This window comes from Dendropsophus ebraccatus, chromosome 5 (genome assembly GCF_027789765.1).
Source record: "Dendropsophus ebraccatus isolate aDenEbr1 chromosome 5, aDenEbr1.pat, whole genome shotgun sequence".
In the NCBI taxonomy this organism is placed as follows: Eukaryota; Metazoa; Chordata; class Amphibia; order Anura; family Hylidae; genus Dendropsophus; species Dendropsophus ebraccatus.
In genome coordinates, this window is record NC_091458.1 from 7,440,078 (window position 1) to 7,456,467 (window position 16,390).

A 16,390-nucleotide genomic window follows, 5' to 3' on the forward strand; every position below is an offset into this window, starting at 1 on the left:
GTATAATGTATAGTAACTGTATAACCCTGATAACACAGCAGCAGCTGGATATGTGATATATAAGTTACTGTGCAGTATAGCAGCATGGGGTGTATAATGTATAGTAACTGTATAACCCTGATAACACAGCAGCTGGATATGTGATATAAGTTACTGTACAGTATAGCAATCAGCATGTGGTGTATAATGTATAGTAACTGTATAACCCTGATAACACAGCAGCTTGATATGTGATATATAAGTTACTGTACAGTATAGCAGCATGTGGTGTATAATGTATAGTAACTGTATAACCCTGATAACACAGCAGCTGGATATGTGATATATGTTACTGTACAGTATAGCAATCATCATGTGGTGTATAATGTATAGTAACTGTATAACCCTGATAACACTGCAGCTGGATATGTGATATATAAGTTACTGTACATTATAGCAATCAGCATGTGGTATATAATGTATAGTAACTGTATAACCCTGATAACACAGCAGCAGCTGGATATGTGATATATAAGTTACTGTACAGTATAGCAGCATGTGGTGTATAATGTATAGTAAATGTATAACCCTGATAACACAGCAGCTGGATATGTGATATACAAGTTACTGTACAGTATAGCAGCATGTGGTATATAATGTATAGTAACTGTATAACCCTGATAACACAGCATCAGCTGGATATGTGATATATAAGTTACTGTACAGTATAGCAATCAGCATGTGGTGTATAATGTATAGTAAGTGTATAACCCTGATAACACAGCAGCTGGATATGTGATATATAAGTTACTGAACAGTATAGCAATCAGCATGTGGTATATAATGTACAGTAACTTATCACATATCCAGCTGCTGTGTTATCAGGGTTATACAGTTACTATACATTATACACCACATGCTGCTATACTGTACAGTAACTTATATATCACATATCCAGCTGCTGTGTTATCAGGGTTATACAGTTACTATACATTATATACCACATGCTGATTGCTATACTGTACAGTAACTTGTATATCACATATCCAGCTGCTGCTGTGTTATCAGGGTTATACAGTTACTATACATTATATACCACATGCTGCTATACTGTACAGTAACTTATATATCACATATCCAGCTGCTGTGTTATCAGGGTTATACAGTTACTATACATTATACACCACATGCTGCTATACTGTACAGTAACTTATATATCACATATCCAGCTGCTGTGTTATCAGGGTTATACAGTTACTATACATTATATACCACATGCTGCGATACTGTACAGTAACTTATATATCACATATCCAGCTGCTGTGTTATCACGGTTATACAGTTACTATACATTATACACCACATGCTGATTGCTATACTGTACAGTAACTTATATATCACATATCCAGCTGCTGTGTTATCAGGGTTATACAGTTACTATACATTATACACCACATGCTGCTATACTGTACAGTAACTTATAAATCACATATCCAGCTGCTGTGTTATCAGGGTTATACAGTTACTATACATTATACACCACATGCTGCTATACTGTACAGTAACTTATAAATCACATATCCAGCTGCTGTGTTATCAGGGTTATACAGTTACTATACATTATACACCACATGCTGCGATACTGTACAGTAACATATCACAGATTTAGCTGTTTCTCATTGTTTCATTTGTTTTACATGTTTTTCATAATAAAAATCATTATATTTGGGGTGTGGAACCAATTGTCTGCAGATCAGTGATTTCTTATGGGACAATTTGCTTTGGTGTAAGAGTGATTTGGATTACAAGCGCCGTCCCGGTACGAATTATGCTTCTAATCCACACAGTGTCACACATTACACACAACAATAAAAGATGAGGGGGAAGAGGGTCTATTTAGAAACAAAAAACACATAGAGGGAGCCCACTGGGCTAACAGCCCTATGTGTTTTTTGTTTCTAAATAGACCCTCTTCCCCCTCATCTTTTATTGTTGTGTGTAATGTGTGACACTGTGTGGATTAGAAGCATAATTCGTACCGGGACGGCGCTTGTAATCCAAATCACTCTTACACCAAAGCAAATTGTCCCATAAGAAATCACTGATCTGCAGACAATTGGTTCCACACCCCAAATATAATGATTTTTATTATGAAAAACATGTAAAACAAATGAAACAATGAGAAACAGCTAAATCTGTGATATGTTACTGTACAGTATCGCAGCATGTGGTGTATAATGTATAGTAACTGTATAACCCTGATAACACAGCAGCTGGATATGTGATTTATAAGTTACTGTACAGTATAGCAGCATGTGGTGTATAATGTATAGTAACTGTATAACCCTGATAACACAGCAGCTGGATATGTGATTTATAAGTTACTGTACAGTATAGCAGCATGTGGTGTATAATGTATAGTAACTGTATAACCCTGATAACACAGCAGCTGGATATGTGATATATAAGTTACTGTACAGTATAGCAATCAGCATGTGGTGTATAATGTATAGTAACTGTATAACCGTGATAACACAGCAGCTGGATATGTGATATATAAGTTACTGTACAGTATCGCAGCATGTGGTATATAATGTATAGTAACTGTATAACCCTGATAACACAGCAGCTGGATATGTGATATATAAGTTACTGTACAGTATAGCAGCATGTGGTGTATAATGTATAGTAACTGTATAACCCTGATAACACAGCAGCTGGATATGTGATATATAAGTTACTGTACAGTATAGCAGCATGTGGTATATAATGTATAGTAACTGTATAACCCTGATAACACAGCAGCAGCTGGATATGTGATATATAAGTTACTGTACAGTATAGCAATCAGCATGTGGTATATAATGTATAGTAACTGTATAACCCTGATAACACAGCAGCTGGATATGTGATATATAAGTTACTGTACAGTATAGCAGCATGTGGTGTATAATGTATAGTAACTGTATAACCCTGATAACACAGCAGCTGGATATGTGATATATAAGTTACTGTACATTATATACCACATGCTGATTGCTATACTGTACAGTAACTTATATATCACATATCCAGCTGCTGTGTTATCAGGGTTATACACTTACTATACATTATACACCACATGCTGATTGCTATACTGTTCAGTAACCTATATATCACATATCCAGCTGATGCTGTGTTATCAGGGTTATACAGTTACTATACATTATATACCACATGCTGCTATACTGTACAGTAACTTGTATATCACATATCCAGCTGCTGTGTTATCAGGGTTATACATTTACTATACATTATACACCACATGCTGCTATACTGTACAGTAACTTATATATCACATATCCAGCTGCTGCTGTGTTATCAGGGTTATACAGTTACTATACATTATACACCACATGCTGCTATACTGTACAGTAACTTATAAATCACATATCCAGCTGCTGTGTTATCAGGGTTATACAGTTACTATACATTATACACCACATGCTGCGATACTGTACAGTAACATATCACAGATTTAGCTGTTTCTCATTGTTTCATTTGTTTTACATGTTTTTCATAATAAAAATCATTATATTTGGGGTGTGGAACCAATTGTCTGCAGATCAGTGATTTCTTATGGGACAATTTGCTTTGGTGTAAGAGTGATTTGGATTACAAGCGCCGTCCCGGTACGAATTATGCTTCTAATCCACACAGTGTCACACATTACACACAACAATAAAAGATGAGGGGGAAGAGGGTCTATTTAGAAACAAAAAACACATAGGGCTGTTAGCCCAGTGGGCTCCCTCTATCTTAAAGTTTCCCCTCCCATAAAGGGGTCTCACCAATGATTTATATACAGAGTATTACTAAAATATAACTTATTAGTGTACAAAGTAAGAGAAATATGTGCTGATTAAAAACTGGTTGCTGAATGGTGTACAGCTACGTACTGCTAGTAAGAATCCCCCTCCTACTGGGGTATAAAGGTAATTATGCTGGATCCAATATATCTCTGTTAAGGTGGACAGCTGACCAGGAGACTGCACGTTATACCGATCACTCACATACACACTGTGAAACTCAGCTAGTCTGAGGGGACTGTGGGGCCCGCGGGCCTCCTGGGGTCACTACCCAATAGTGTGTATGTAAGCTAGATCAGATACTAACTGCAATAGTAATCCTGATATAACAGAGCAGCTAAGTCCACCCACGTAAACTATATCCTAGAGACACAGCTGATCACCTCCAGCCACTGCTGTTAAAGACTGACACACACACACACACTGCCCCGCAACTAGTTTCACCCTAAGGGCCCTATTCCACCGGACGATTATAGTTTGCATACTATTAACGATTAACGATCTCAATCGACCGCTATTGCGAAAGACCTGAAAACTTTCCCTCATTTCCATGGAACGATAATCGTTACTTATGATCGTAATTGCGATAGTTTTTCTTCGCTATTTCGTTCGTATCTATTGCGAACGACCGAACAATGTCGAACGTTTTGCGAACGAGCAACGATAAAAATAGGTCCAGGTCTTATAAAGCGATCAATGATTTCTCGTTCGGTCGTTAATCGTCAACTGCATTTCAACAGAATGATTATCGTTTAGATTCTAACGATTTAATGATAATCTGAACGATAATCGTCTGGTGGAATAGGGCCCTAACAGGGGCGTCATCAGACACAGGGCAGGTGTATCACAGTCACACTGTCATTACACACACACACACACAGTGTCACATTATATACACACACAGTATATATAAACAGTGTCACACATTAAATATACACACAGCAGCGATGTCACTGACCCGTGTGTGTATGCATATATATATATATATATATATATATATATATATATATATATATATATATATATATATATATATACACACACACACACACACACAATCAGTGCTGTCACAGTAGAGATATAGAGATATACACAGCAGCTGACCCCCCTGAGGTCCCGGCATTAACTCTTTCCCCACCAACACAGAACATCTCTACACAACACAAGTAAGGTGAGCACTCACTGTGTGGCTGTGTCCTCCTGAGCCCCCAGCGGCCCCGGACTGAGGGGGAGGGGGGACCTGGTAACTTTATAAACTTCCCTGCACTTTAGGGGGCCGAGCGGCCGCCCTGGATACAGCCGGAGTCCCACAGGAGCCCCTCAGCAGCAGCCATGGCAGACCAGCTTGTATTTGCATGCCAATTCCCAGCATGCTCCGGGGCGGTGACACGCTGTGATGTGGAGGAGGGGAGGAGCGGCAGGTTAGGCTGAGCTCATGTGTGGCTGCACCGCATTAACCCTTCAGCCTCCTCCACAACAGTGACGTGCACCCTGCTGCTAAACCACAAGCCCCAGCATGCCCAGGCAGGAGCAGCTGGCACTTGTAGTGCTATAAGCAGCGACCCTCGCTGGGACCTGTAGTGCTATAAGCAGCGACCCTCGCTGGGACCTGTAGTGCTATAAGCAACGACCCTCGCTGGGACCTGTAGTGCTATAAGCACTGCTCCTTGCTGGGACCTGTAGTGCTATAAGCGCCGACCCTCGCTGGGACCTGTAGTGCTATAAGCGCCGACCCTCGCTGGGTCCTGTAGTGCTATAAGCGCCGACCCTCGCTGGGTCCTGTAGTGCTATAAGCGCCGACCCTCGCTGGGACCTGTAGTGCTATAAGCGCCGACCCTCGCTGGGACCTGTAGTGCTATAAGCGCCGACCCTCGCTGGGACCTGTAGTGCTATAAGCGCCGACCCTCGCTGGGACCTGTAGTGCTATAAGCGACGACCCTCGCTGGGACCTGTAGTGCTATAAGCGACGACCCTCGCTGGGACCTGTAGTGCTATAAGCGCCGACCCTCGCTGGGACCTGTAGTGCTATAAGCAACGACCCTCGCTGGGACCTGTAGTGCTATAAGCGCTGACCCTCGCTGGGACCTGTAGTGCTATAAGCAACGACCCTCGCTGGGACCTGTAGTGCTATAAGCGCCGACCCTTGCTGGGACCTGTAGTGCTATAAGCGCCGACCCTCGCTGGGTCCTGTAGTGCTATAAGCAACGACCCTCGCTGGGACCTGTAGTGCTATAAGCGCTGACCCTCGCTGGGTCCTGTAGTGCTATAAGCGCCGACCCTCGCTGGGACCTGTAGTGCTATAAGCGCCGACCCTCGCTGGGACCTGTAGTGCTATAAGCAACGACCCTCGCTGAGATCTGTAGTGCTATAAGCGCTGACCCTCGCTGGGTCCTGTAGTGCTATAAGCGCCGACCCTCGCTGGGACCTGTAGTGCTATAAGCAGCGACCCTCGCTGGGACCTGTAGTGCTATAAGCAACGACCCTCGCTGGGACCTGTAGTGCTATAAGCGCCGACCCTCGCTGGGACCTGTAGTGCTATAAGCGCCAACCCTCGCTGGGTCCTGTAGTGCTATAAGCGCCGACCCTCGCTGGGACCTGTAGTGCTATAAGCGCCGACCCTCGCTGGGTCCTGTAGTGCTATAAGCGCCGACCCTCGCTGGGACCTGTAGTGCTATAAGCGCCGACCCTCGCTGGGTCCTGTAGTGCTATAAGCGCCGACCCTCGCTGGGTCCTGTAGTGCTATAAGCGCCGACCCTCGCTGGGTCCTGTAGTGCTATAAGCGCCGACCCTCGCTGGGACCTGTAGTGCTATAAGCAGCGACCCTCGCTGGGACCTGTAGTGCTATAAGCAGCGACCCTCGCTGGGACCTGTAGTGCTATAAGCGCCGACCCTCGCTGGGACCTGTAGTGCTGTAAGCGCCGACCCTCGCTGGGACCTGTAGTGCTATAAGCGCCGACCCTCGCTGGGTCCTGTAGTGCTATAAGCACTGCTCCTTGCTGGGACTTGTAGTGCTATAAGCACTGATCCTGCCATCACACAGGGATGGCTCCAAGCCCCGTCTATAGAAATCTGTTATATCCATCAGTATCAGGGGTGGGGAACCTCAAGCTGTTGGCTGTGCAGGTACGATGGGAGTTGTAGTTTAGCAACAGCTGGAGCTCCAGGGCTCCCCATCCCTGATGTATAGCAATGGTATACAGCTAGTATACACTGTCACCATGGGACCAGAGGGGGTCCAACCTCTGCAGTAAGTCAATCTACTGCTGCAAAATCACTGCACAATCTACAACATAGGGGAAGCGTCCTTCTGTAAAGGATGTGCACCATACTGAGTATACATCACCACCACACTATCCAGGAGGAGAAACACATGGCTGCTCCTCCAGAAACAGCTCCTCCCCTGTCCTCAGGCTGTGAGCGGTATTGCAGCTCAGTTCCACCTAAGTGAATGGAGGAGAGTGGTAATACCGCACACAGTCTGAGGACAGGGGAGGTGGATGTGTTCCTGCATATGAGCAGCTGTGTCTCAATCCTGAAAAAGCCCTATAACATAATGTGTGACCCATCCACAGCACATGTGCAGGGAGAGCCGTCCTGATGGGGCCACATTCATCCCTCCAGGTGGTCAGACCAATCCCGCCCAGGTGGGGTCAGACGCCGCTCAACCACAGGCCAAACAAGAAAATGTAGGGTAGTGTTACGCAACAGTACATACATAATATACCCAATAGGCAAATAGAGATTATATATATATATATATATATATATATATATATATATATATATATATATATATATTAGATATATATATATAATAGATATATATAATAGAGATATATATATATATATATATCTATATATATATCTGAGTGTGAGTGCAGGCTCATTATAGCAGCATACAGAAGAAAGAAGTATAGCAGATCTCCCCCACACTGAAGCACATATGCGTTATTCTATGAGTGGAGGATGTTGTATTGAAATAATATTAATGGGTTCTAGTTACAGACTATATACCTATAGAGACAACTGAACCTCCTTGAGTAGTCAACATACAAAAATTCTTTATTTCATAAAAAGGCACATACATTTAGAAAAAGTCATAACAAACAGTGAACTGCGACTGAGAAAATACATTAAAAACAACAGAAAACATACAAATGAGGGGTGCTGCTGTCAGGCAATATAGAGATGATGAGGGAAAAAAGAGACTACAAATCAATGGTATAATACCATAAAAGAGACCCTAAACCAGCTCTATCACAAGGTGACCATATAAAGTGTTATACTTTACCCAAGTGGATTCTATATACCAGCCAGACAGCTGCCCCCACCCCAACGCACGTTTCGGTAAGCAACCTTTTTCAAGGGGTACTGAATAGTTGGAAGGCCCTGATATAAATACCCACCCGCCGGACATGGTATCCAATCCCCTACAACCCCCAGCAGGTGAAATAAATAATTACTTATGTGGCGTCTATACCACGTGTAGGCCAATCATATATCTGAGTGTGAGTGCAGGCATATTATAGCAGGAATGGAGAGTATAGGAAACACAAGGACTGACAGAGACTGCCGGGAGGAATGAGCAGGGCAGATGTGGGCATCTCTTTCCAGGGAGAGAGGGGTTACAGCTATGGAGAGATTACCTCCACAGTCCTGTCCCCTGATGTAAGCCCCAGCCTGAAGTGGATCTGCCATGATTTGGAAAGTGAGGTCAGAGTACAGTGCTGTAGACCCTGCTATACAGACCATGCCCCTCCCCCGCTCCCCCTGCCACTCAGTACAGTGAGCTCTTACACCAAAGCAATGCTCTTACACCAATTTTCAAAAACTGTGAGCTCTTAAACCAAAATGCTCTCAATCAAAGTTACTTTTAAACCAAGGTACCACTGTGTGTGTATATATATATATATATATATATATATATATATATATTACACATATGTATATTACACACACACACATATTGAGAGGCTGGATGTCACCTCGATTACAGATAGCAGTAACATTTACGCCAGTGAAAATCTTTTTCTTTCTGAATGGTGTCAGAAAGTTGAATAGTTCAGTTCCTGCCATGGACAGTACCTCACGATGGCATTTAAGGGGACGGCGCAGTTAAACCATACACAACAGCAGAGACACAGCGGTACCGGACAAAGTGTCCGTGCAAAGTGAACACACGATCATGTAATGCCGTCTGCGGCCTCATTCACCCCATTCAGTGTAAGGTTACAAACCCACTTGACGTATTTGCTGCGTGAATCAGTCTTAAAAATAAGCAGGCAAAACGCAGGTTGGCTTTATACAATTGTTCTGCGTTAAAATACGCAATTGTTGTTAGCAAAGCATCAGTTGTTAACAACCTGTGCGAAAAACGCATGTAGCTTCACGCTTCAAAAATACGCAATAGCGTATTTTAACAACTGATGCTTTGCTAACAAGCTTCACGCTTCAAAAGTACACAATTGCGTATTTTAACGCAGAACAATTGTATAAAGCCAACCTGCGTTTTGCCTGCTTATTTTTAAGACTGATTCACGCAGCAAATACGCAACAAATACGCAGCAAATACGCAACAAATCGCAGCAGATTAGATCTAAATAACTGAACACAGCATCAAACCTGCTGCGTATCTGCTGTGTGTGTTTGTACCCTATGGGTATAAACCCACACACCGTATTCACAGCAGATACGCAGCAAAAACGCAGCAGATTTGAAGCAGATTTGGTGGTGCAGATTTGATGCTGTGTCCAGTTATTTAGATCTAATCTGCTGCGTATTTGTTGCGTGTTTGTTGCGTGTTTGTTGCGTATTTGCTGCGTATCGCAGCAGTAAATAAGCTGCGTATACGGTGTGTGGGTTTATACCCTAAGGGTCCAGAATGTACAGATACAACAGGTCCCCTTCCCCCGGAGAAGAATTGCAGCAAGTTTTGATAACATCCTTCATTAGATCATAAAATGTACGGCAAAACAGAAAAAATATACATTTCTGCAATGAAATTATAAAAAACCAAACACCAAAGCCCAGCAGTTGTGCACCTATTAGTGGGAACACAATACACGGGTGTTACTTACCTCTCCCCGTGCCCCATCACAGGCTGCAAGATCCCAGCCGGAACTTATTGCCCACTCAGCCAATCAGTGAGTGCAGCTGCATCCTCCCCCAGGGGTCACTCATTGGCTGGGTGGTCAATTCATCCGCTGAGTGGTAACATTGCTGGAGCCGGGGGTCCCAGAGGGGTGAGCCCACCCCATGGAGGCACAGGGAGAGGTAAGTTGCCTTTATATTATAAATTTCCGGACTTCTCCTTTTGACATGTCTGAGTGTTCAGACCCGTACTGATTAGGAGATAGAACCGAGAGAAGACCGTGCCAAGCGCATCCTCTCCCAGCTCTGTGTCATGTGATCAGTCAGCCTCCATAGAGCTCCATTATAAGGGCGGGTTCACACTACAGAATTCTCACGCATAATATCTGCGGAATTCCGTTGGCTGGCCGTGCGCCTTTCCGCCGGCTCCATAGACACCATTCTATGGGCCGGCGTATTCTGCTATCAGCCGAAAGAAGTGACATGACACATTGGGGGGGGGGGGGGGGAACTTATTTTCTGCAGTTTTTATGCAATTTCATCTGATTGAATTATCAGACAATTCCGCACGCAGCAATATATAATTTTTTTAATGTTTTTATTTAAGTGACTGTACCACCTGGCCCAGGCTGAAGCACTGGAGGCGGCCGACCCACCCGCAGTGGGAAAAAAAACCCGCCCCTCCATGATAGGGTTCCATTGATCCTAATGGAGTCACCTCATGGAGGGGCTGGAGTTTCTTCCCACTAAGGGTGGTCTTACACAGCCCAATAATCGTTAAACAAGGTCTGCAGGGACATCGTTACCGATGTTATTTAAATTTTTAGTAGAGGAGTTTTTTTTATTTTTTTAACACTCCAAGTGGGCTATAATAAGTCATCATCAGATTGCATATACTGGTCAATGCCATGTCTGAGAGAGACTCAATCAGCATCGAATTAAAGGGGAACTCCAAAGAAAGTTATATAGATTTGTAAATTCTATTAATAAATCTCCAGTCTTCCAGTACTTATCAGCTGCTGTATGTCCTGCAGGAAGTGGTGTATTCTCTACAGTCTGACACAATGCCCTCTGCTGCCACCTCTGTCCATGTCAGGAACTGTCCAGAGCAGCAGCAAATCCCGATAGAAAACCTCCTCCTCCCCTCATACACACCGGGGTCCCCCCCTCCTCCCCTCATACACACCAGGGTCCCCTCCTCCTCCTCCCCTCATACACACCGGGGTCCCCCCCTCCCCCCCTCATACACACCAGGGTCCCCTCCTCCTCCTCCCCTCATACACACCGGGGTCCCCCCCTCCTCCCCTCATACACACCGGGCTCCCCTCCTCCTCCCCTCATACACACCGGGGCCCCCTCCTCCCCTCATACACACCGGGGCCCCCTCCTCCTCCTCCCCTCATACACACCGGGGTCCCCCCTCCTCCTCCCCTCATACACACCGGGGACTCCCCTCCTCCTCCTCCCCTTATACACACCGGGCTCCCCTCCTCCCCTCATACACACCGGGCTCCCCTCCTCCTCCTCCCCTCATACACACCGGGCTCCCCTCCTCCTCCTCCCCTCATACACACCGGGGTCCCCTCCTCCTCCTCCTCCCCTCATACACACCGGGGTCCCCTCCTCCTCCTCCTCCTCCTCCTCCTCCCCTCATACACACCGGGGTCCCCTCCTCTTCCTCCCCTCATACACACTGGGCTCCCCTCCTCTTCCTCCCCTCCTCTTCCTCCCCTCATACACACCGGGCTCCCCTCCTCCTCCTCCCCTCCTCTTCCTCCCCTCATACACACCGGGCTCCCCTCCTCCTCCTCCCCTCATACACACCGGGCTCCCCTCCTCCTCCTCCCCTCATACACACCGGGCTCCCCTCTTCCTCCTCCCCTCATACACACCAGGGTCCCCTCCTCCTCCTCCCCTCATACACACCGGGGTCCCCCCCTCCCCCCCTCATACACACCAGGGTCCCCTCCTCCTCCTCCCCTCATACACACCGGGGTCCCCCCCTCCTCCCCTCATACACACCGGGCTCCCCTCCTCCTCCCCTCATACACACCGGGGTCCCCTCCTCCCCTCATACACACCGGGGTCCCCTCCTCCTCTCATACACACCGGGGTCCCCCCTCCTCCTCCCCTCATACACACCGGGGTCCCCCCTCCTCCTCCCCTCATACACACCGGGGTCCCCTCCTCCCCTCATACACACCGGGGTCCCCTCCTCCTCCTCCCCTCATACACACCGGGGTCCCTCCTCCTCCCCTCATACACACCGAGGACTCCCCTCCTCCTCCTCCCCTTATACACACCGGGCTCCCCTCCTCCCCTCATACACACCGGGCTCCCCTCCTCCTCCTCCCCTCATACACACCGGGGTCCCCTCCTCCTCCTCCTCCCCTCATACACACCGGGGTCCCCTCCTCTTCCTCCCCTCATACACACTGGGCTCCCCTCCTCTTCCTCCCCTCCTCTTCCTCCCCTCATACACACCGGGCTCCCCTCCTCCTCCTCCCCTCCTCTTCCTCCCCTCATACACACCGGGCTCCCCTCCTCCTCCTCCCCTCATACACACCGGGCTCCCCTCTTCCTCCTCCCCTCATACACACCGGGGTCCCCTCCTCCCCTCACACACACCGGGGTCCCCTCCTCCCCTCATACACACCGGGGTCCCCTCCTCCCCTCATACACACCGGGCTCCCCTCCTCCTCCTCCCCTCATACACACCGGGGTCCCCTCCTCCTCCCCTCATACACACTGGGCTCCCCTCCTCCTCCTCCTCCCCTCCTCTTCCTCCCCTCATACACACCGGGCTCCCCTCTTCCTCCTCCCCTCATACACACCGGGCTCCCCTCCTCCTCCCCTCATACACACCGGGGTCCCCTCCTCCTCCTCCTCCTCCTCCCCTCATACACACCGGGGTCTCCTCCTCCTCCTCCCCTCCTCATACACACCAGGGTCTCCTCCTCCTCCTCCTCCCCTCATACACACCGGGGTCTCCTCCTCCTCCCCTCATACACACCGGGGTCTCCTCCTCCTCCTCCTCCCCTCATACACACCGGGGTCTCCTCCTCCTCCCCTCATACACACCGGGGTCTCCTCCTCCTCCTCCCCTCATACACACTGGGCTCCCCTCCTCCTCCTCCCCTCCTCTTCCTCCTCTCATACACACTGGGCTCCCCTCCTCCTCCTCCCCTCATACACACCGGGGTCTCCTCCTCCTCCTCCTCCCCTCATACACACCGGGGTCTCCTCCTCCCCTCATACACACTGGGCTCCCCTCCTCCTCCTCCCCTCCTCTTCCTCCTCTCATACACACTGGGCTCCCCTCCTCCCCTCATACACACCGGGGTCCCCTCCTCCTCCTCCCCTCATACACACTGGGCTCCCCTCCTCCTCCTCCTCCCCTCCTCTTCCTCCTCTCATACACACTGGGCTCCCCTCCTCCCCTCATACACACCGGGGTCTCCTCCTCCTCCTCCCCTCATACACACCGGGGTCCCCTCCCCTCCTCCCCTCATACACACCGGGGTCCCCTCCTCCCCTCATACACACCGGGGTCCCCTCCTCCTCCTCCCCTCATACACACTGGGCTCCCCTCCTCCTCCTCCTCCCCTCCTCTTCCTCCTCTCATACACACTGGGCTCCCCTCCTCCTCCTCCCCTCATACACACCGGGGTCCCCTCCTCCCCTCATACACACCGGGGTCTCCTCCTCCCCTCATACACACCGGGGTCCCCCCCTCCTCCTCCCCTCATACACACCGGGGTCCCCTCCTCTTCCTCCCCTCATACACACCGGGCTCCCCTCCTCCTCCTCCCCTCATACACACCGGGGTCCCCCCCTCCTCCTCCTCCCCTCATACACACCGGGGTCCCCCCCTCCTCCTCCTCCCCTCATACACACCGGGGTCCCCCCCCTCCTCCTCCTCCCCTCATACACACCGGGGTCCCCTCCTCCTCCTCCCCTCATACACACCGGGGTCCCCTCCCCTCATACACACCGGGGTCCCCTCCTCCTCCTCCCCTCATACACACCGGGGTCCCCTCCTCCTCCTCCCCTCATACACACCGGGGTCCCCTCCTCCTCCTCCCCTCATACACACCGGGGTCCCCTCCTCCTCCTCCCCTCATACACACCGGGGTCCCCTCCTCCTCCTCCCCTCATACACACCGGGGTCCCCTCCCCTCCTCCCCTCATACACACCGGGGTCCCCTCCTCCTCCTCCCCTCATACACACCGGGGTCCCCTCCTCCTCCCCTCATACACATCGGGGTCCCCTCCTCCTCCTCCCCTCATACACACCGGGGTCCCCTCCTCCTCCTCCCCTCATACACACCGGGGTCCCCTCCCCTCCTCCCCTCATACACACCGGGGTCCCCTCCTCCTCCTCCCCTCATACACACCGGGGTCCCCTCCCCTCCTCCCCTCATACACACCGGGGTCCCCTCCTCCTCCTCCCCTCATACACACCGGGGTCCCCTCCTCCTCCTCCCCTCATACACACCGGGGTCTCCTCCTCCTCCTCCCCTCATACACACCGGGGTCTCCTCCTCCCCTCATACACACCGGGGTCCCCCCCTCCCCTCATACACACCGGGCTCCCCTCCTCCTCCTCCCCTCATACACACCGGGGACTCCCCTCCTCCTCCTCCCCTCATACACACCGGGGACTCCCCTCCTCCTCCTCCTCCTCCCCTCCTCCTCCTCCCCTCATACACACTGGGGTCCCCTCCTCCTCCTCCTCCCCTCATACACACCGGGGTCTCCCCTCCCCTCATACACACCGGGGTCCCCTCCTCCTCCTCCCCTCATACACACCGGGGTCCCCTCCCCTCCTCCCCTCATACACACCGGGGTCCCCTCCTCCTCCTCCCCTCATACACACCGGGGTCCCCTCCTCCTCCTCCCCTCATACACACCGGGGTCCCCTCCTCCTCCTCCCCTCATACACACCGGGGTCCCCTCCTCCTCCTCCCCTCATACACACCGGGGTCCCCTCCTCCTCCTCCCCTCATACACACCGGGGTCCCCTCCTCCTCCTCCCCTCATACACATCGGGGTCCCCTCCTCCTCCTCCCCTCATACACACCGGGGTCCCCTCCTCCTCCTCCTCCTCCTCCCCTCATACACACCGGGGTCCCCTCCTCCTCCTCCCCTCATACACACCGGGGTCCCCTCCTCCTCCTCCCCTCATACACACCGGGGTCCCCTCCCCCTCCTCCCCTCATACACACCGGGGTCTCCTCCCCTCATACACACCGGGGACTCCCCTCCTCCTCCTCCCCTCATACACACCGGGGACTCCCCTCCCCTCCTCCGGTGATGACGCAGATGCGGTTCTGAAGCCTCCGGGGCCTCCACACTGCAGCTGACCGCACCCCGGGCCGCCCGCACTCACCGGCACCGGTTCCCCCGCTCCTCGCCGCCCGCAGCCTCCTCTCAGTCGCGGCCAGAACACTATTCAAACCCGGAGCCGCCGGCGGGCCAGGCCGCCATTGGCTGCACTCTGTCTGCGCGCCTCCAACCTGACGTCACGTCTCAGGCCACGCCCCTCCCGTACACTAGACACAACAACGCCCCTCAGGGAGAGCCCGCCCCCTGCTGGCCACGCAGCAGAACACGGCGTGACGTCATGGAGCTACAGGGTACCACTGGAGTCTGAGCCTGACTGGGGACTGAGCAATACATGGAGCTATAGAGAGTTACTGGAGACTGAGCCATACATGGTGCTATAGAGAGTTACTGGAGACTGAGCAGTACATGGAGCTATAGAGGATGACTAGAGACTGAGCAGTACATGGAGCTATAGAGAGTTACTGGAGACTGAGCAGTACATGGAGCTATAGAGGATGACTAGAGACTGAGCAGTACATGGAGCTATAGAGAGTTACTGGAGACTGAGCAGTACATGGAGCTATAGAGAGTTACTGGAGACTGAGCACTACATGGAGCTATAGAGAGTTACTGGAGACTGAGACGTACATAGAGCTATAGGGGATGACTGGAGACTGAGCAGTACATGGAGCTATAGTGAGTTACTGGAGACTGAGCAATACATGGAGCTATAGAGAGTTACTGGAGACTGAGCACTACATGGAGCTATAGAGAGTTACTGGAGACTGAGCAGTACATGGAGCTATAGAGAGTTACTGGAGACTGAGCCGTACATGGAGCTATAGAGAGTTACTGGAGACTGAGCAGTACATGGAGCTATAGAGAGTTACTGGAGACTGAGCAGTACATGGAGCTATAGAGAGTTACTGGAGACTGAGCAATACATGGAGCTATAGAGGATGACTAGAGACTGAGCAATACATGATGCTATAGAGAGTTACTGGAGACTAATCAGTACATGGAGCTATAGGGGGTTACTGGAGACTAAGCAGTACATGGAGCTATAGTGAGTTGCTGGAGACTGAGCAGTACATGGAGCTATAGAGAGTTACTGAAGACTGGGCAGTACATGGAGCTATAGAGAG

General features: G+C 50.1%; 1 protein-coding gene across 5 annotated transcripts in view; it reads right to left on the reverse strand.

The window, feature by feature from the left end:
• NUMA1 (nuclear mitotic apparatus protein 1) overlaps nt 1–15,435 on the reverse strand; it is a 51,064-nt gene extending 35,629 nt beyond the window's left edge. For 3 of the 5 annotated variants that reach the window (XM_069969420.1, XM_069969414.1, XM_069969417.1), the window contains exon 1: nt 15,310–15,435. The gene's annotated coding sequence lies outside the window, so the exon portion shown is untranslated. Of the gene's footprint in view, nt 1–5,010; nt 5,195–15,309 lie in introns of those variants that run through there. The other 2 variants (XM_069969415.1, XM_069969416.1) reach the window with 1 other exon arrangement.
• Nucleotides 15,436–16,390: the final 955 nt, after the last annotated feature.